This window comes from Hordeum vulgare, chromosome 4H (genome assembly GCF_904849725.1).
Source record: "Hordeum vulgare subsp. vulgare chromosome 4H, MorexV3_pseudomolecules_assembly, whole genome shotgun sequence".
NCBI classification, from domain to species: Eukaryota; Viridiplantae; Streptophyta; class Magnoliopsida; order Poales; family Poaceae; genus Hordeum; species Hordeum vulgare.
The window spans coordinates 184,970,756-184,994,031 of NC_058521.1; the positions used below are offsets into that span (position 1 = coordinate 184,970,756).

The 23,276-nt window shown below is 39.8% G+C and overlaps 1 long non-coding RNA gene across 1 annotated transcript; it reads left to right on the forward strand.

The window, feature by feature from the left end:
• Positions 1-8,050: 8,050 nt before the first annotated feature.
• On the forward strand, positions 8,051-8,854 carry LOC123446305. Its single transcript, XR_006631298.1, has 2 exons — positions 8,051-8,233; positions 8,661-8,854. It is a non-coding gene; the product is annotated as an uncharacterized LOC123446305 (long non-coding RNA).
• Positions 8,855-23,276: the final 14,422 nt, after the last annotated feature.

Below are 23,276 nucleotides of genomic sequence, written 5' to 3' on the forward strand. Positions count from 1 at the left end.
TAAGTATATCCCAAATTTAATTTAATAAAACTAAAAAAGTTAAATATTAACATACACATGTTGAAGGCCAAGCAATTGTCAATCCAGAGGTGAAAGCATCGCCAACTGTCCTGCAGTTTTCCCTTTCCCTTACCAAGAGCTCACATTCATCAATAGGTTGATCAACTTGCACTTCTATGAACTGGCGACCTAGCTCAACACCACCAACCAGTTGTTTTGATTTGCAACCCAAAATAGTAGCATGTGCCACATGTCTTTTGTTTGGATATGTTGAAGACTTCAGAATTACTTGTGTGCCAACCTAAAATGAGGTTGAAATTATGTATGGAATAATACAAAACAACTTTGTTAACACAAATACAGTATGAACACACTATCTCTTTTACCTTCATGGAAGGACCACGTTTCTGCTTACAGGAGACATGGACTAGAGACTTGTCTTGAATGCTTTGTTTGCTTAGTCTAGTCAAATTTTCAAGCATATTGTCCTTGATCTTTCTTATCTACAAAGAAACATAAGAGGGTTTTATCCTTATGATTATGCAATGTAAAGTTCACAATGCATTTACATCTATTGACATCATTTTATAACCTAAGGAGAGCCCAATCCATGCAAATCAAATTTTAAATGCAGAAAGCCACTCATTCAGCATTATACAAAATAACATGAGTCAATAATATCAATATTAGATTACACTTGAATGAGATACCACTAGCACAACCTGATCTTTTAACTAAAAGTTTGTGAATAAGAAATCGCCATAGATAATCTGTATCGAAGATGTCTCCTATCACTGTCTAGCAAGAAGATTTCTCAAGAGCTAACCGTTACCTCTACATCAAAGACATGGTTCGCTAGTGAGGATGGTTCTTGATATGAGAATTCATTGCAATCCTGGTGTTCAAGATAATGCTTCTGTACAACAATGTAAGTCAATTTAGAAGTTGTAATGTATCCTTTATAGCATGAGTAACATCAATCTTCTAACCTATTTTCCTAACAGAATGTCATTATCGCCATGCGTGCCATGTCGATCTAGTTGAGTTTCCTTCTGCATTTTACATTTTGAGGCATTAATTAGTATAACTTACAAAGTGTAGTGATAAATGCACAAATTTACCATTATTGTATCTCTGGATTTGATCATGGTGTTTTCTTCACCGGGTCCATTGGCCTGAACTCTCTGCAAAATGTAAAATATGTAAAGAGATTTGAAAATGAACAAGCACATGTTGAATATATTGATAATACCTTTGTTTTATTATTATGCAGTACTTGTGGATGAGATTCACCATTACGTATTGTTTGGGAATTTTCCTACAATTGAAATTAAACAAGTTTTAGTAAAATAATTATATGAATGCAACAAAATATATATTTACCAATGTAATTTCGTTGGCCCCACGAAATCCATTATTGTTTCTTAATGCATCTATAATTTTGTCTTGTTGTTCTATGAGTTGCTTGAGCTTCGCTATAAAAAAATAAATCAACAATTGCAGTACTTTTCTCACCAAAACTGCTCTTCTCTCATTATAGGCTAAACTGAATAGTGATTTCCTAAACTAATTAGAGTACTATCAGTATGGTACTTGATAATTACTCCATATACTATCAATAGTGTATCTCTCATTATAGGCTAAACTAATCAGATACTACTCTGATTAGTACTATCAGTACTGTACTCTGATTATAGGCTATCTGATTCAGAGCCTATCAGTACTATGATTATAGGCTAAACTAATCAAATAGTACTATGATTATAAACTAATTAGATAGTAATCTGATTCAGAGCCTATCAGTACTGTATCTCTCATTATGGGCTGAAATCATTAATAATATATTTGGTAGTACTCTGATTTCAGTCCATAATCAGATTTTTTATAACTCTGAATCTCTCATTATAGGCTAAACTAATCATAGTACTATCAGTATTGTACAAGATATATTATTAATTTCATACTATAAGATCTGTATAAGTACTCCATATATCAGTACTAATCAGGAAACAGAGGATTAAAGACTGAAATGTCTTACTGCAAAGAGGGAAAAACTGCAGCCAACGTCACACATATCTTCCGGATATGCAGAGATAATGGTAGTGTTTTGCCGTGCACAACAATTCAGACTAGGAATCATACTTGTATCAGTTTAGCATAATGACTAATGATTTCAGCCCATCCTCCATTCTTATCCTAGATTCACCATTGGCTGATGTACTACATGATACACACGAACACCTACTACCAAATTTAGAGAGGAAGACAGACACAGGGAGGAGGATGAGAATTAGTCGGGATTCATAGCAGGGAGATGGGAGTAGATCGATACCAGCCGCGGGGATTTTTCGATGTAGCCGCCGGAGTTGAAGATCGAGGATGTCGTCGCTCCAAAGATGCAAACCACACCGAGGCAGATCTGGGCAACGCCAGTTCAATCAAGTGTTGATGGGCGAGCAGGCGGATCGGTCAGCGCTGAAGGGCTGCATTGGACGAGAATGTTGTGGGCGTCGGATGGGCGGCGAGGTGGCCGCTGAAGGGCGGCAACGCAGGCCGCCGAGGTGGGTTATGGAGGGCGGCGAGGTTGATGCAATATAAAGTTATGTAGAGATCCGATTTATTTAGGCCCTGTTTGGAACCACCTAGATTATATAATCCAGTTTTTATAATCTATTATGTTTCCAAACAGGACAACTTATAGTGTAGATTATAAAAACTAGATGGATAGATTATTAAAAACTCATAATCTATTCTATACCAGCTAAAATCAGATTATGGATTGCTAATGACCCATTACCCTTGTAAAGTTGGAGATAATAACATTTCTACCACCGCTACCCTCCTCTTTTAAAAAAATAGAGGGTAGATAGGTCATTATGCAATGTAAAACCTGGATTACAGTTTATATAATCTGGCCTCCAAACATGTTCAGCTAGATTATTTTTATAAACCAGATTATATAATTTATCTTCATAATCCAGATTATCATAATCTATTATGGTTCCAAACAGGGCCTTAGCCTGTCGTTAGTTAGCTGGATGGAAAACTAAGCGGGAATAATTGGGAAGTTTTCACGAAGGGAAAAAATGAATACCTACATTTTTTTCATCGCCGGGGAGGGAAATTAAGCTCCAAATTTTATCCAATGCGTTCTGAAGGGAACTTTTTGCGGGAAGTCCCCAAAGAGTGTTTGACTTTTTTTAATTTGTTTTCAAAAATCAAATGTAGAAAAAATTATATTTAAAACGATTATATTGTCACGTGTGGTAAGTAACGATTATATTTAAAACACGTGATGGTGGCATGGTCAAACCTCGCGGGTTGGTGTTTCTGCGTGGTTGGCGGGAGCTCGGTGCCTGTTTCCGCGAACTAGGTGTCGTCTCACAACTCAGTCTCAGTGTTCTCACTTCTAAGATAGACGAGGATGTCACTGTGTCAGCTATAATAATAGAAACCTATGATCTCGAGAGCTTGTTAAACACTTCGAACCACCAACGTATTAAACCATGGATCACTCGATTTGATCTTCATCAGATCGATCCGCTTGATGTGCTCCATCATCACTGTTACCCATGTGAGAGATGACTTATATATTTCGATCAATTTTTGTTAATAAGAAGGGATATATTAGAGGTCAGTCGACTGAAAGTTGTTTTTGGGTCAGTCGATTTTGTTTTTGAGCCGTTGATGCAAAATTAACGGTAGATGACCTTGTTCAACCTCATATCTTCCCTGTTCAACTTCTTTCCCAAACTGCCTCATGTACCACTTAGGAAAATCACTCTTCAAGATATCCCCCAATATGTCGATAAATCGGACGATTTATCGCTTACCCTTGTTCGACCGATAAGATAAATAGGATGATAAATTGGCTGATATGCCGATAAATTGTCCGATTTAATTTGCCGATAAATCGGTCGATTTACCCCTTATCATGCGTCGATCGATAAGTTCCCGATAAACAATATCCCCAACATTGAAGGAAATACCACCCTTTGTTGCCAGCGAGCCCGCATCCCCCTACCCAACCTGTCAAGTTTCGGTCTCATCTTCGTTGGTAGCCACCGTTACGACTCGTTCCTGGCAGAGGTCTTGTCGGTGTCCCCAACACTCGCCACCATTCGCCATGGCACTATCGTCAACTGCCTTGGTGCTCTATTATAAGTCGTTTTTCCTTGCCATCAAAATTGACTAACGAAAATTTATTTTTCATGCAACTTGTTCTAATGAATGTAATTCTTTTTTTCTTTAAATTTAATAAATTTACTTGCTTGTAGTTACTTGTTGTTGTGCCTCTCCTGCAATATATTTTCGCGCTGGTTTGGTTTGCCAGTCGATCGATCCATCAATCGATCGGGGTCTAAGATCTGTATGTCCTCATGCTGACTTTCCCTGCAGGTCATAGTGAATTATTCACGATACTCCTAAGAGGCTGAAGTAGTCGGTGTTTGAGGTGATCTGGTTGATTAAAACATAGTATTTGTACATATATTTTTGTTTAATATCTTCTTGTTAATTCGCATCATACAATTAAATTAGTGATTGCCATAAGATTGTAGATTGAGATATACAAAGACAGACTATCTGCTGAGTGCCATGAGATTTATTAAATTATTTGGTCTTTGAGATATACAAAGACAGACTATAACTGGTGATTGCAATAAGATTTATTAAATTAGTTGTTTCCGTTTTTGTTTAATATCTGCTTGTTAATTCGCATCATACAATGATAAGATATACAATGACATTTGCTACTTTAACACAACTAGTCAGATGGATCAACAACTATTAAAAAGTTACTGTGTTCTCCTAGACCAAGTTTAGACAACTTGGCTTGCATAGAAGGTTTTCTTGATTTTGCATACACTGGAAAAAGTACAGATGCCAAGATCCATTGTCCATGCATCAAATGTGTCAATAAGTTCTTGTTGAAGCGAAACACTGTATATGATCATTTGGTGTGTAATGGAATGCTACTTGGGTACACAGTTTGGGGTTGTCATGGTGAAACTGCAGGATACATCTCCTCTAGCAAACGAAAAAGGTCAACACATGGAGGCATAAACTCTAATATGTGCCAACTAGTCCATGATGTTTTCGCGAACATAGATAATGGGTCTCAACTGAATGGCTGCGATGACCCAAGCCCTCCAGAACATGGACCCGATCCTGAAACCCAAGCTTTTTATGACTTGTTGAGAGATGCAAATGTACCTTTGTGGAATGGGTGTGAACTATCAAAACTTTCTTTCCTTGTGCTTCTGTTCAACATAAAATCCACTAACAAGTGGAGCAATAAATCTATAAATGATTTGCTAGCAGTTGTGCAGCAAGCAATTCCAAATGGTAATAATTTACCTGGAACTTTTGTCGAGGCTAAGAATATCATTGGAAAGCTTGGGCTTACTTATGAGATAATTCATGTTTGTGAAAAAGATTGTCATCTTTTTTGGAAAGAGAAGGCTACGGATGACTATGCACAAGGAAACTGCTATAGCATTAAGATGGCATGATGAGGAACGCATAAAAGATGGTGCATTGCGACATTTAGTTGATTCAGCGGCATGGAAGGAGATTGACTCCAAGTATAAGCACATCACATCAGATTCTCAAAACATTAGATTCACAATCACAACAGATGGATTCAATCCGTTTGGTAAGCTGAGTTCTAAACATAGTTGTTGGCCTCTTGTCCTAGTACCTAATAACCTTCCACCATGGTTGTGCACAAATGCCTCTTCTCTTATGCTTACTCTGCTTATTCCTGGTCCAACTTACCCTGGAAAGAATTTTCATGTATTCATGCAACCAGTATATGAAGAACTAATGGAGTTGTTTACGGTAGGAACTCGTACTTATGATGCATCTCGAGGTGAGATGTTTCAACTTTATGTTGTTGTGTTGTCTACTGTGAGTGACTACCCCGGGCTAGCTCTCTTTGTGGGATATAGCTTAAATGATGAGTTTGGTTGTTTTCCATGTCGTGATGAAACATGTTCTAAACGCTTTAAATATGGGCAGAAGTACTGTTTCATGGGGCATCATCGATTTCTGCCCCCAGATCACAAATTCCGTTCTAATGCTAGATCATTTGATGGGTTTGAAGAACATAGATTAGAACCTACTCCTTATGCAGAAACTAGAGTTGAAGATCAAATAAAATCAATTTCAGATTTTGAGAAGTCCAAAACCTGGAAGTGTGTTAGTGGCCTATTCAATTTTCCCTATTGGGACTTCAATTTACTTCATCACAATCTTGATATCATGCATATTGAGAAGAACGTATGTGAGAACATATATGGAACACTTCTAGGGATAGAAGGTAAGACCAAAGGTAATTTAAAGGCACGACAAGACCTAGAACATATGAACATTAAAAGAGAGTTACATCCACAAAAAACCTAATGATAAGTATTATCTCCCACCTGCCTCCTTTAACCTATCTAGAGAAGGGAAGCAACAATTTTGTAAAGTCCTTCATGGTGCAAGGGGTCCGAATGGGTTTTCAGGAAACATCTCAAGATGTGCAAATGTTGTTCAAGGGAGGATCTCATGCCTTAAAAGTCACGATTGTCATATACTGATGCAACATTTCCTACCACTTTCTATCTGAGGTCTACTCCGAGATCATGTCACGTCTATGTTGTTTGACATGTGTTGGTATTTTAGAGAAGTGAGTGCAAAAGTCCTATACATCAGCGAGCTTGAGAAGTTGGAAGAGCGAATCATAATGACATTATGTCATATGGAGATGATATTCCAGCCAAGTTTTTTCACTGTTATGGTGCATTTGGTTATGCATCTAGCAACAGAGGCAAAATTAGGTGGCCCAGTGTGCTACCGTTCGATGTGGTTTGTGGAAAGGTATGCTAGCTTCTTATATAATTATGGGGATGCATTACATATCATTGTAGGAAAAAATTATTCAATAATTTTTTTCTTTCTTCTCTTTGTGTTTATGTAGGTATATAGGTAAGTTGAAGTCGAATGTCCGTAACAAAGCTCATCCTGAAGGATCTATCGCCGTAGCATTTTTGGCAGATGAGTGCATGACATTTTGTTCAAGATACATTATCGGTTTTGAGACCAAGCATAACTTGGCTTGGAGGAAAGAAGATGACGAGGAGTGGGTCGGGAATCATGATATTGCACATGGATCAAGATTATTTCCTCATTCTGGCAATCCACTTGGAAGGCCTAGGAATTATGTTTTGAGCAGTGTGGCTAAAGTAGAGACACATAGATATGTCTTGTTCAATTGCTCCGATGTGAACTCATACCTTAGGTAATATCTTATGCTTATAAATTATCTTAGTTACCCTTTCCCCTACTTTACCTCTATTTGTTAACTACTTTGCAGAGCTCATGCGGATGAGATAACTAATGGACGCAATTTAAACCTGGATGTTGTTGAGAGGATTCAAAACGATAAGTTCCACAAGTGGTTCCAAGCTCATGTAAGTGCCATATTCTGCATATACTATACACGCATCACTACATTTAGTTTTAATCAAATTCTAAATATTCAGATAAAGAAATTGGAGAAGGAAAATAGCGTCCATAGTATTGAAAAGGATATTAGGTTGTTGGCCCGGGGCCGAGTTAATGCAGCCAAAAGATATTGCGGTTTCAACTCCCGAGGCTACCATTTTAGGCCTAAATGCTTGGATAAAGAGACACAAAATAGTGGAGTCATGGTACCTCCAAAAACATCTCGTTATGATTCAACACGCGATGCTAATACAGTTTTACAGGATGTGACGTACTATGGGAGGGTAATTGATATTGTCGGGCTAAACTACTCTGGACAGTTTTCAGTGGTGTTGTTTAGATGTGAATGGGTTAATGTGTTCTCAGAAAAAGGAATGAAAAAAGACAAGTACGGTTATACACTTATCAATTTCTCACATCAAATACACAAAGGAGAAAAGATTGAGCATGAGCCTTTTGTTTTCCCTAACCAGGCGAATCAAGTGTTATATGTGAAAGATGAATTGAATCCAGGTTGGTCTGTGGTAATGAAGTTGCCAAAGCCTAGAGATGTATATGACTTAGGTAACTTGGAATGGGAAGAGGAGACAGAAAACCAACCATTTCATGTTTCACAGCTTGGAGAGATTTTGAAAAGAAAGAACAATGACCAACACTGGGTTAGAACAGACGTTGAGGGGACAATAGTGGATGCTACTAGTGCTTCGAGCACCGAAGAATAGTTGAGGTTAGTAGCAACAAGGTATGCACTATGTTCAGGTAATATAGTTATGCTTTCCGAATATGCTCTTGTATTTTTTGTCATAAAGATGACGTGTATATTATTTTCTTCTAGAAATGTCCTTGTATGAAAGTAATAGTATGACTGTTTGAACTTCTGATCAACCCACTCATAAATTAATGAATTATGTTAATGTTTGTAAATATGTGGCTTTTGAACAGTGCACTCATATAGGTTGGTCCATATTCCATTTGTAACACAACATTTGAGATGTGATTTTTCCCTCTAATAAAATGTATTGTTCAGTCTTGATGTTCTTCAATTATGTTTTGTGCATTCTTTATTTTATTTTGGGTTGACGCTTTCATGTTAGATATGAAATTTTAGCGATAAAAGTAGCAGAAAGTGTTTTTTATTTTCTTGTTCATGTTTGTGATGCATGATACAGGTTTCGACTGCATGCTACATGGAGGCATAGAGGGGGTGGTGGCATGTGTTCTTTGTGTTGGTACAGAACTGCTTGGTGGCTTCGTGCAGAGTAGCTAACAAACTTGCTTGACGATATACTAATGTGTGAGACTATGTGTTGGTCAAAACTTAGTGTACTCTTATATTTATGCTTGATAATTTGGTTCGCTATGACAACACGTGCTTATCTGGAACTTCATTTTGTACTTTGATCAACAACAGTTCATAATTGAGATAGACGCAACTTGTTTGGAAATTTATTTTGTACTTTGGTTCATAGTTCGATATTGGTATAGTCTTGTAGTGTTCAAAAATCATGTTTTGCGATCACAGGTTGCCATTTTTGTTAAAGTCTGAATCTGTCCTGAAGGAGTGTGAATGTTTTAGTTCCTCTACATATAGTTCTCTTGCTGATGATTTGATTAGATGGTTAAAAGCTTGCACTCTCATGTGCCAAGATAAAAGTTCGAAGTGGAATGAAGCCTCATTTACTAAGTTGAAAGTTCAAAGTTCTTTCAACGACACTCAGCTTTCTCATATTTTTTTCCTTGTTTTACCCATGATTGTGGATTAAGGTGGTCCAACTAATAAAAAAAGTCAAAGATATAACATGTCAACATATAATATCTTTTATCAAAAACACTTCCTAATTACAAAACGTCAACATACTTTTATGCTTTATAAGAGAATAAACGGATCAATAAAATCGTCAAAGCATATTAATATTAATTACGTCCAGAATTACTTAAAAGAAGCTAGCACACCTTTTAATTTTAGCAAATTTTGAAATCACAAAGCATTATTTTTTTAGAATATCCAAAAGAGTTGCACGTCTTTTATATTAAGATGAGAATGTTTTTTTTACAAGATTACAAACACATTATCTCTCTCCCCTCCCTCCCTCTCTCTCAGCTAGTCTTAGAAAAAGGGTCGTATGTATGCACATACATGGAAATAATCTCATTTTAGTAGAATTACGTACATGAAAAAACATTTTTAAATTTAAGTCGTGCCTTCTATGGGATTTCGTATCTAGGCTACGCCAATGTTTTTATCCTAATATATTTGGTACGTAAGCAAACACATGTCCCCTAAACTTTTGTGTAGCTAACATGTGAATGACGCAAGCCCGTAACTATTAACCCAGAGGTCGTGTGCTATGATGGAATCGACGTGAGAATTGATCGCATGTATGTTGCAACAAGTATTTTCATGACCACAACGAAAAACTCTATTCAATATTTACTACATTGGTAACATTTACCTAGGTAGCTCACATGTGTTACAAACTTGTAACACAACATCACATCTCATATATGTGTTACATTTTTGTAACACTCTCTCGACCGACATAAATAATGTGTTACAACATCGTAACACATTCGATGCATGAGGAATATGTGTTACAACTTTATAACACTTCCCATAGGATGTGTTACAACTTAGTTGTAGACACAAATATTGTGTTACAACACTTTTATGCAGTAACATATTTTTTCTTGTGTTACTGGGATGTGTTACAAAAGCTAATTCCTGTAGTAGTAGGCTAGACCGTACTAGAGAGGCGAGGCTAGAACACTAATGGAGTCACGTCAAATAACAAATAGCTGCTATGGATGATATGAAGTAGCTCTGGATAGGAAGATATAAGTGAAGATCACAATGGCAATAAAAATAGTTATGATAAATAACCCCAAGCAGGATAAACCAAAACTATCTCTAGAACTTCCCTCTTGAAAATATCATGTGAAATTTCTGATATTTTTTCTCAAGAATTCTACTGACTCAAGGTTTCGAATACAAAAAGAATCACTCATTTCCGAGATCGTATGAGGACTCAAACAATTCGGGAACAGACATGAAAAATAGTGACAAACTGTGTTCCTCACGTTCGGAGGGCAAAACGTCCTATTTAGAAGCCGATTTGGAGGTGAAAATAATGAACTAGCTTGATCAACTATTCAGATGCGGCTCGTCGATAGCGCAAATTTGAATACTCGCGGAGCCAAAACGGACATCGTATGAGGAAGATACACCTATTTTACTGAACAGTGCACAAAAGAGTTTTCTATGCGAATTCACATACGGGATTGACTCTAGATAGATCCAAAATTTGTTTTTATTTTCTTCTCTCTTGTTTTCTCTCACTTTTTTTCTTTTTTTTCTCTCTATTTTTCTCTCACTTTTTTTTCTATTTTTTTTCTCTCACTTTTTTTCTCTTCTCTTGAACAACCAATTAAGATACAGAATGGATCAAGCACATATGCGAATGACTTCAAGTATGATAATGACAATGAACAATTGAAGCACGTGGTGAATATTGATGGATGGTGGTTGGCGACGTGGTGGTAGTATATGACAGCAGCGATGAGGATGGTGGGGCAGCGGCGTGACAACTTGTGAACAGAAGTCAAAACTCTAAAAGACTAGACGCTAAGACCAGCAACTTGACACGACGATGCAACCGATAATTCAACTATGCAAGCACTTAAAAACAAAATTGCAAAGGCTTAGACTGGCTTGGACAAAGGATGACTAGATCTAACTCTTTTTTCTGGTTTTTCTAGGTAATAGGTAAATAAAATAAATCTAATCTAGGGATAACTGAAAATTCTCACCAAGCAACCTGAAAACTGATAACACTTGATAGAATCTTAATATAGGCGAGGGTCCCAATCTTTCGGTGAGATGATAACTATCGGTTTGGTGGAGACGACTTTGACAATCCGACTACAAACGTGCACGACGTTGCGCCTTAGCAATCGCTAAACCAATCTCCAAGAGGTAATTGACCACGCCGGAGCACGATTAACCTGACCACGAAGGTCTATTCCTGCAAGTAATCGAAGAACAAGCGAGAATATAATATTACAATCTGAATATTGCGAATATATATGAAGTATTGATATGGGTGGGGATCCGAAAGCAGTCTTAGGCTGGTCGTTGGACAGAAACGAAGTACATGAAGTTGCAATGGCTAACTTTTAACTTAAAAAATCCCAACAAAAAAGATACTAGGTTGATCTACTTATATATGAGCAAGCGGTGGTAGACAAGGAGGTGGGAGGACATCCCAAGGCATCCTAAAACTAACCCTAGGTCGTACAAGGCCTATGGGCCCAAGTGGAGGTGGTGGAACACCTTTGGACTTGTTGTTTGACTCGGATTATGGTACAACATCATTTTGTTTGGACGAGATATCCACGCTCTGAAAAAATTTGAAGGTGATTCCAATTGGGCCTGAAAGCCAGTAAAATCTAATTTGCAGCCCAAAACGAATCACGCAATTCAGATTCCGGATGAGAAAGTTGAAGGCATTTTGGTACACGTATGTCTGTGCAGTCCGAATCTGAGTTCAGAACGTGAAAGACTTGGACTCTATCTTCTTTTGGGCTAAAAGTGACGTGAGAGAACTTCTTGAACAACAACTAATTATTTCCTTTGACATGAGAGGACCTCTTGAATAGCATCCAACCATTTCCTCTTCCCTTGTCATCACACGTGATTCATACAAGTGTTCGACTATTCTACATTTAGGCATAAAATAAAAACAGGTGAAGTATTTTTGTTTCAGATAACATAAATAAATTATTGCATGAGTTTTATCATAAATCACCTCAAATAAATACGCATATGCAATGATTGTGCTAATATCAAAGTTAGTCATGTCCTTATAATGTTGCCGTTGTTCTAAGCAAAATAAGGTGCATAAAAGGATTAGCATCACATGCAAGTCATAAGTGACATGATATGGCCATCATCTTGTGCTTCTTGATCTCCATCACAAAAGCACCAGTATGATCTTCTTTTCACTGGCACCACACCATGATCTCTATCATCATGATCTCCATCATTGTGCCGCCATCGAGGTTGTCGTGCTATCTATGCTATTACTACTAAAGCTACGACCTAACAATATAGTAAACACATCTGCAAACACAAACGTTTGTTTAAAGACAACCCTATGGCTCCTGCCGGTTGCCGTAGCATCGACATGAAAGTATATATTAACTATTACAACATGATTATCTTATACATCCAATATATCACATTACGTCATTGGCATATCATATCACAAGCATACCCTGCAAAAACAAGTTAGACGTCCTCTAATTTGTCGTTGCACGTTTTCCGTGGCAGCTATGGGTATCTAGTATGATCGCATCTTACTTACGCTAAAACCACAATAGAGATGTGCAAATTGCTATTTCACCTCTCTCCAAGGACCGCCTTGGTCAAAACCAATTCAACTAAAGTTGAAGAAACAGGCACCCGCTAGTCATCTTTATGCAACGAGTTGCATGTTAATCGATGAAACGAGTCTCTCGTAAGCGTATGAGTAAAGTAGGTCCGGGCCGCTTCAATCTAACAATACCGCCGAATCAAGAAAAAACTAAGGAGGGCAGCAAATCGAACATCAACGCCCACAAAACCTTTTGTGTTCTACTCGAGATAACATCTACGCATGAACCTAGCTCTGATACCACTGTTGGGGAACGTTGCATGGGAAACAAAAAAATCCTACGCACACGAAGACCTATCATGGTGATGTTCATCTACGAGAGGGAGATTTGATCCACATACCCTTGTAGATCGCTCAGTGGGAAGCGTTAAGAAATACGGTTGATGTAGTGGTACAGCTTCATGATTCAAATCACCGTCATCCCACGATCTGTCCCATGGTCCGTTCCGATCTAGCGCCAAACGGACGACACCTCCGCATTCAGCACACGTACAGCTCGATGATGATCTCAGCCTTCTTGATCCAGCAAGAGAGACGGAGAAGTAGATGAGTTCTCCGGCAGCGTGACGGCGCGCCAGTGTTGGTGATGATCTATTCTCGCAGGGCTCCGCCCGAGCTCCGCAGAAATCTAATCTAGAGGAAGAACAACGAGGTGTAGGTTTGAGTTGCACGTGGCAAAAGTTGTGTCTCAAAACCCTAAACCTGTAGTATATATAGGAGGAGGGGAGAGGCAGCCTTGGGCAGCCTTGGCGCAACAAGGAAACCCTCCTTGGGTCGGCCAAACTGGGAGGGAGGAGTCCTTCTACAATCCCACTTGGATTAGGACTCCTTCCGTATTTTCCCACCTATTTTGGTTTTTCCACTTTTTCCTCATGGGCTTTCCTTGGATGACTTTGTCAGACCATTATTCCTTATTGTACATCCAATAAACCCACGTGGACCCCTTGGGGCGTGGTGGGCCCACCCAGTGGGCCCACGGAACCCATTCGTCACTCCTGGTACACTACCGGCAATGCGCGAAAACTTTTCGGAATCCAAACACCAACTTCCTATATATCAATCTTCGTTTCCGGACCATTCTGGAAACCCTCGTGACGTCTGTGATCTCATCCGAGACTCTAAACAACCTTCGATCACCAACACATGTAACTCAACTATATTAAGACATCATCAAACCTTAAGTATGCAGACCCTGCGGGTTCGAGAACTTTGTAGACATGACCCAAGACACTTCTCGGTCAATATCCAATAGCGGGACCTAGATGCCCATATTGGATCCTACATGTTCTATGAAGATCTTATCGGTTGAACCTCTGTGCCAAGGATTCATATAATCCCGTATAACATTGCCTTTGTCCTTCGGTATGTTACTTGCCCGAGAATTGATCGTCGGTATCCCTATACCTATTTCAATCTCGTTACCGGCAAGTCTCTTTACTCGTTTTGTAATACTAGATCCCGTGACTCACACTTGAGTCACATTGCTTGCAAGGCTTGTGTGTGATGTTGTATTACCGAGTGGGCCCCGAGATACCTCTCCGTCACATGGAGTGACAAATTCGAGTTTCGATCCATGCTAACTCAACGGACACCTTCGGAGATACCTGTAGAGCACCTTTATAATCACCCAGTTACGTTGTGACGTTTTATACACACAAGGTATTCGTCCGGTGTCAGTGAGTTACATGATCTCATGGTCATAGGAATGAATACCTGACACGTAGAAAACAATAGCAATAAAATGACACGATCACATGCTACGTTCATAGTTTGGGTCTTGTCCATCACATGATTCTCCTAATGATGTGATCCCGTTATCAAGTGACAACACTTGTCTATGGTGAGGAAACCTTGACCATCTTTCATCAACGAGCTAGTCAACTAGAGGCTTACTAGGGCCTGTGTTTTATCTATGTATCCACACATGTATTTGTGTTTCCAATCAATACAATTATAGCATTGACAATACACGATTATCATGAACAAAGAAATATAATAATAACTAATTTATTACTGCCTCTAGGGCATATTTCCAACACGAGCTTGATGATGACCTTTACTCTGGAAGGAATATCCCGAAGATTGGCGTGCACTCCAAGCTTAAAAGGACTAGGTCGGCTCATCTATTCCCGATTATAGTCGGTATCTTGTAAACCCTAGGGACCCTGGTGTCTATATAAACCAGGGACCCCTATCCGTATAGAGGAGGCTGAATCATCTAGTATTTAGCATAGTCGATCTCTAGGTAGACCAACATTGTAATCATCTTCATAAATATAATCAAGCAGGACGTAGGGTATTCCCTCCATAGGAGGGCATGAACCTGGGCAAATTGATGTCTCCCCTCTCTTCCTGCAACCCATCGATATAAGGTCCACAGTTCGGGACACCCTACCTGAGATGTGTTGGTTTTGACACCAACATTGGTGCTTTCATTGAGAGTTCCACTATAGGATCGCCAAAAGTTTTGATGGCTCGCTTAATTGTCAGCGACAGAGTCAGCAACGGTGACACTTTGTGCCCGAACAGGTTCTCTCGTTCGGCAGCATAATGCTACACGCACAGTCAACCGACCGTCTTGGACATATCGGAAGTTCCATCCCCGATCAGGGAGCAAGGTCAGGAGGTTTTCAACCCCCGACCCGTCCGTAGACCAATCTGGTCCTCACAAGGATCCCGACCTAAACCTGGGAGATTATAAACCCCGAAGCTATAACTTCGGGCCCCACACCAGACCAGGCTCTCGGATCCCTCTCTTTCGAAGAGTCAGCCCCTAGATCAGACTTAACCTGGACGACAGGATCACAGAAAAAGGCTTTGACCGAACACGCCTCCCTCATGGTGGCCATGGAGGTTAACTCCAGAAAGAATCTGATGATGCAACACGACGAGTCCTTGGTATTAAGCGAGATGCTCGGCCTGATCCAATCATTGCACATCTCAAACAGCCTGAACCACTCTCAGTACGACTCGAAATATGGGGACTTTTACGGCCAACCTCATACGTCCCAAACATATCTATAATTTCTGCTTGTTCCATGATCTTTTGGGTGACATTGTTATATGTTTTGCTACACTTTTATATCATTTTACACATATTTGGACTAACCTACTAACATAGTTCACCCAGTGCCAGTTTCTGTCTGCTGATGTCTATTTTGCAGGGGCTTTTACCCAATTTTCCTAAGCCCGAAAAATTCCAGAAAAATTATATTAGAAATCAGCAAAATGGAAGCTTCCGGATCACCGAAGATGGGCTAGAGGGGGGCCAGGGGCCTCCCAGGAGGCCTGCTGGCGCGACCACGCCCTAGGCCCGCGCCAAGAGGTCACTTGGGTGGGTGGCGCCTCCTCCAGTGCCCTCCTTTGGCCTATATTTAGAGTCCCAAGAGGAACCCCTTGCAGACTTTCTGGAATTTCGAATTTCTCCATCGTTCCGCTGCCGCAACTCTTCTGAGATCGGGAGCGTCAGGAGACCTCTTCCCGGCACCCTGCCAGAGAGAGGATTGACCTCCGGGAGCTTCTCCACCGTCATGGGCGCTTCCCGGACGTGCCGTGAGTAGTCCTCCTTGGACCATGAGTCCATGGCCAGTAACTATGTGATGTCTTCTCTCCAATCTTGTGCTTCAATGGTTAGTCCTTGTGAGTTGCCTTACATGATCAAGGCATCTATGTAATTCTCTTGCTACTGCTATGCTCGGTTTGTTGGGATCCGATGGATTATGAGATTATGTTCAGATTGTTATGAGTTATATATTTGATTACCCTTTTATATTATGTTCCTTAGTAATTCATGCATGTTCTCCATTGCTATTTATTGCTTTGGCCAAGTTGTAGATTGTAACTCCAAGAGGGAGCGTTATGCATGATTGCAGGTTCATGCCCCTTGATGTCTAGCTTGAGTGACAGAAACATGAGACTAGGGGATGTGCTTGTTGCCACTAGGGAGAAAACAATGGTGCTTGTGACCAAGATTGCAAGGATTGTTTACCTTACGCATAGTTCGTTAATGCAGTTGTCCATTGCTTTGAGTTTACACTGTGGGTGGGGCTCCAACATAATACTGGAGAGATGTTTTGGATAGATATCTCAAGGTGGATGATTAGTAAGTAGATGCTGATGACTAAATAGTCTACTTGTCTTGGAGTACTTCCCATTACTATTGAACCTCTAACTATCAAGTAGCATAATTAGCATTGCAGTGCGATCATAATTCTATCAATCGCCCAACTGTGATTTGTTTACCCAAGCATAGTTTTTTATCGTCTTTTGGGAGAGAGACATCACTAGTGAACATCATGTGACTCCGGTCCATATCTCCATCATTTACCGCTTTCATTTACTTTTCCGTTGCAATCACTATTACTTTCCCGCTTGTGTTTTGATCCTTTGCGAACTACAAGGACGGATAGATTGACAACCTCTCTGTACTCGTTGGGAGCAAAGTTATTTGTCGTGTGCAGGTCCATGTCTTCTACTAGCGCGAGGGTGGAAGACACCTACTTGTTGAGCCTAGGAGTCCTCCTCGTTCGATAAACCTTACAGTCTCTGCGTAAGGGAAATCTGCTGCTGACTACATCTCCACCTTCCACTTGGGGTAACTAACGAGGGGCGAGAAGTATATCCATCAACTCGTCATCAAGCAAATTTCTGGCGTCGTTGCCGGGGACTCCAGTCTTCAAGATAGGGGAGTTGCATTCTATATTTTATCTTTGAGTTTTAGTCTTGTTAGTTTGCTTATTATTTTTTGCTTTAGAGTCTTATACCAAAAACCACAAAAAAAATTAGTTACTTTGCTTTGTTTAGTCAGTATGCCTAAATCCTTTGCCTCTAGTGTTGCACCCGAAGGAGAGATTCTCACCTTCAAACAAAGGGTTAGAGAAACTTTGAAATATTCTTGGTATAGAATTAAAAATTCTCAAGATAGAGCCACAAAGAAGCAATCCATCAGTATTTTTCTTAGAAATTTTTATGTTGGTATTACTTCTTGCCATAGGTTTGTTCTAGACACAATAATAGGAGGGAATTTCTTGGAAGCTCCCGTTAGGTAAGGTCTTAATGTTATGGAAAATCTTGTCGGAATCCCACCTATTGTTGACATAAAGGATGATATCACTTTATCTCATGTTATGAGTAAACCTGAGAAAATAGAGCTAGATATGCCAAGCATGAGTAAAATTAAGAAGTAGATCGTATGATTCAGGGGAACTTAAATAGACTTGATAGCTCCATGAACAAAATTTACAAAATTTTGGAGATCCTTAAATCCCATGATGTGGATCCTTCTAGGATTGATAAGATCGAGGATGTTTTTGAAACTTTAGCAACTACTCTATCATCCATCAAGATTAAAAAGGTAGAAACCCCCGCAAGGAAGGGACCTAGGTTAGTTTATGTACCCAAGGTTCCTCAACCCAAAACAAGTATACCTATTGCTAAGGGTGTGGAAACTGTGAAGACCTTGGAAGAGATACCTCTCTCAAATAGAATTAGAAATGAAATTCCAATTGGTCTTACTACCTTTGCTTTTTCTCCTACAAGTCTTGCCACTAAGCCTCTCTTTGAGAGTCCTGTTGAGACTAGTTGTATTATTGAAGAGCTCTTTGATGATCTTGATGATGGTTCAATTGATACAACTTGATCTTCTTGCATTATGCCTAGCTCAAAGGCATAAAAGAAAGTGCTTGTTGGGAGGCAACCCAATATTTTTTTACTTTCTGTTTTAGTGATCTTGATGTGTGTTACTACTGTAGCAACATCATTGTATCTTTATTTTTAGGAATATTTACATATTTCCCCCTAATTTCGTCCCGGCCTCATCTTTACCCCTAAATAAAAGCAGTGCTCAACTATACCCCTCTTCTGTGAAGTGCGTTTATAGAAATACCCTTCCGTACATTTTCTGTCCAGTAAAAGGCCTTTGACCGTTAAGTGCACGTATAGAGAAATGTAACGGTCAAAGGCCTTTGACTTGACGGAAAATGTACGGAAGGGCATTTCTATAAGTGCACTTAACGGAAGAGGGGAAAAGTTGAGCACTGTTTTTATTTAGGGGTAAAGATGAGGTCGGGCCAGAATTAGGGGGGGGATGGAATTGGCCGTTATTTTTAAGCTTTGTGCCAAGTTATAGCCTCCCATTGCAAGAAAGTTCCAAAATTGTGACATGCTGTCCAGAAACAGATTATGTTTGCCTAACGGAAAAATTTGCCAAAAATCACTAGATAATCTTTTTGATCAGAATTGTTTTCACAGCATGCTCTATATAATTGCATTTCTGGCATCTGTTTTGAGTTTTTTGATTTGAGTTGCAGAAGTGCCTCGAATAAATTATTTAGTACCTGATGTTCTGTTTTTCGTAGATTCTGCCATGTTTTGCATTTACATTGTTTTGAAAATCCTAAGCTTACTTTTTATTTGCAAAAACCTTTTGGCATTCATAAGAAGCAGTAGCTTTTCATGAAAATCTCTATTTCCGAAAGGTAATGAATTATTTTATTAAGGGAACTAACCACTCTAATCATCTTATGATGAGTTTCGTATGAAGGGAGTTTTCTAGTATGCGATGGGAGATGATGAAAGAAGATACACGAGTGTCAAGCGCTCAAGATTGGGGATGCCCTCATGCACCCCAAGAAACATTCAAAGGAGACTCAAGCATCTAAGCTTGGGTATGCCCCCGTGGATCCCCTTCAATATCAACAATCATTAGTTCGTCCATCTCCATGCTATATTTTTATCATTTCATATGATATGTGTTATGCTTGGACCGTCTCGTTCTTTACTTTTTAGAGTTTTTTAGTTTTGCTTGCTGTTCATAACAAGTCGGAACCTAGCCTACCTTGTTTGGGATAGAAACACGCTCCATTCCACTCTAGAACACAACATAGGTTTTCATGCTTATCTTTTTTGTGTGTTATTTATCTTTCCCTAGCTGCTCTCATGCTTAGCTCTTAGTTTTCATGCTTATCTTTTTAAGATCTTTTTATTTAGGTTGCTTTTGGAACTCTCTTGAGTTATCATGCTTATCTTGTTTAGAGAGTTGGCTCGTTGCACTGAGTTGTGTGCCTTGCATGAGTAGGTAATTGAGGTTGCTATTTAAGTATAGTAGTAACTTGCAATAGTTTTGAGGTATTGATTTGAGTAATGTTTGGACTATTGGTGACAAGAGCGTGAGCCTATTAGTGACATGTGTCGTATTTTGGGAAATCCATGTGTTTTTTAGAAACTAAAAATTAGTTGAGAACTCTAGCTACTAAATTGATTCTTAACCTCTGGAGGGGTTCGAATATATAGAGTACCCACACGTTACCATGAGTCGAGGATGCACAAGGATAACAAAACACCCAAACACTCCTCCTCGGGGTACTTGTTTCTTTTTGAATTTCCTAACTAGATAGAGAGTTACTTATAATAAGTGTATGAGTTCTTCGGACTAATGTGAGTATTCGACTGTTGGAACTTCCACCATCCATATTTTGCTAGCCTCTTCGGTACCATTCATTGCCCTTTCTCATATTGAGAGTTGGGTGCAAACTCCACCGGTGCATCCAAACCCATGGCATGATACGCTCTGTCATACATAAGCCTCATTATATCTTTCCTCAAAACAGCCACCATACCTACCTATTAAGGCATTTCCATAGCCTTTTGGAGATACATTGCCATGCAACATCCACCATATCATGACTTGATCTTCATGTCATACATGCTTTTGCTTGATCGTAGAGCCGCATGATAGTTGGGCCTTGCTCCAATTATTGCTACATGACACGCTAGTATCATTGCCTATCCTGCTACACTCGGAGAGGCATGCATTTGCATACATCATGATAGTTTTCACTTGTCTTTATGTTGAGTAATTCTTATAAAGTGTGATGATTTTTCTTTTTATTCATGTAAAACATAGAGTGTTACCCTTAAGTCAGGAAAAGATCCCAAAGAGGAAAAACAAAAGATCCCAAAGAGGACAAATGAGAGATAAAAATAAAGAGCCAAAGAGGCCACACAAAAAAAAGAGAAAAAGAAAAGGAAATAAAAAGAGAGAAGGGGGCAAAACTACTATTCCTTTGAAAGATCCACACTCGTACTCCATTGCTATATTGGTACTACATAGAGATTATCATTCATGCATAACTATGTGGGGACCCTTACACTATAGAACTTGGTTTGCATATTCCGACGATGAGCCTCCTCAAATGAGCTCTAGGTCTTCATGAGCAAACAAGTTGGATGCACCCCCACTAGTTCCATTGAAGAGCTTACCTTAGCTCATATGTGCATCCGTTACATGGCAATCCCTGCTCCTCACATCATATCTATCATTTGGCTTTCTCTCGCCTATGGTTGTCCTCATTGATGTGAGCCTTTCACACCTTTTTGTCTTCCTTCCCCATCAGCATTCTATTTGCCGTCCTAAGTGCCAACATATCTTGCTTACGCTCTTCCATTGCATGAGTGCTGAAAATAAAAAGGGAGAGGATCATTTTGACTTGTGCCTGACTAGTGGTCTGGGGATGAGTCAAAATAAGATCCCGAAGGAGCCCTGATGTCCCACAAGCGTATGGGATTGCAGCAGATTTCGAGGGTACAGTATTCAACCCAAATTTTTTGGTTCGCACGACGGGAAGCGAAAGAATATTCTCAAGTATTAGCAGCTGAATGTGTCAGATTCAACCACACCTGAAAGATTAGTGTCTGCAAGAAAAGTATCAGTAGCAAGGTAGTATGATAGCAACGGTGCCAGAAACGATCTGTTGACACGGCAGACTATTCCTAACTGTTGTATCAATGGCGCCAGCACGTTGACGGGGGATTATTCTTGAGAAGAATGCTTCCCCGGCTACGGCTCCAAAAAAGTCTTGCAACAAGTAACAGCGGAATAGCAAGGAACAAGAGTAGCAGCAGCAGGAAAGTAACAAGTATCACCAGCACCAAAGTGACAAGTAACAACAGTAGCAAAGTGGCCCAATCCCTTTTGTAGCAAGGGACAATCCTAGACAAAGTAACGTAGTGAGAACCCGTAGTAAAAGACTCGTAGGCAGTGGATCGCTGATGGATGAGTATGACGGATGTGATTCATCATGTAACAACTATAACACGGAGAGAAAACTAACTAGCTCCCGTTCGTCAATCTAATGTAGGCATGTATTCCGTATGTAGTCATACGTGCTTAGGGAAAAGAACTTGCATGACATCTATTGTCCATCCCTCCCGTGGCAGCGGGGTCCTAATGGAAACTACGGGATATTAAGGTTCTCCTTTTAATAAAGAACCGGACCAAAGCATTAACACGCGGTGAATACATGAACTCCTCATACTATGGTCATCTCCGGGAGTGGTTCCGGCTATTGTCACTCCGGGGTTGCCGGGTCATAACACCTAGTAGGTGACTGCAACTTGCAAGATAGGATCTAAAACACACATATATTGGCGACAACATAATAGGTTCAGATCTGAAATCATGGCACTCGGGCCCAAGTGACAAGCATTAAGCATAGCCAAGTAGTAGCAACATCAATCTAGAACATAGTGGATAGTAGGGATCAATCCCCGTCAAAAACTAACTCAATTACATGATAGATATCATCCAACTCATCACCGTCCAGCAAGCCTACGATGAGATCACTCACAAACGATGAAGAACATCATGGAATTGTCGATGGAGAAAGGTTGATGATGACGATGGCGACGATTTCCCCTCTCCGGAGCCCGAAACGGACTCCAGATCTGCCCTCGAGATGAAGAACAGGATGTGGCGGCGCCTCCGTATCGCGAAACGCAATGAAACCTTCTCTCTGATTTTTTTTTTCCACGCGAAACGGAAAATATAGAGCTGAGATTGGGGGCCGTGGTGCCACGTGGGCCCCACAAGCCTGCACGGCGCGGCCATAGGGGGTGGATGTGGCCTGTGTGCTTGTGGCCAACTGGCACGCCCCCTCCGGTGGATCTTTGCGCAGTTATTTTTCTTTTATTCTAGAAAAGATCTCCATAAATTTTTAGGACATTCCGAGAACTTTTATTTCTGCACAAAAACAACACCATGGCAATTCTGCTGAAAACAGCGTGAGTCCTGGTTAGTTCCATTCAAATCATGCAAATTATAGTCCAAAACAAGGGTAAAAGAGTTTGGAAAAGTAGATACGACGGAGACGTATCAACTCCCCCAAGCTTAAAGCCTTGCTTGTCCTCAGGCAACTCAGTTGACAAACTGTGAGAGACAAAAGAAAAACTTTGACGAACTCTGTTTGATCTTGTTGTTGCAACTATGTCTAAATCATAACCAGAATTTCAGCAACATCACAAGCAAACCACAAAAGCTAATGAGATCTAGGTCTCACGGTAAACTCATATCAATGG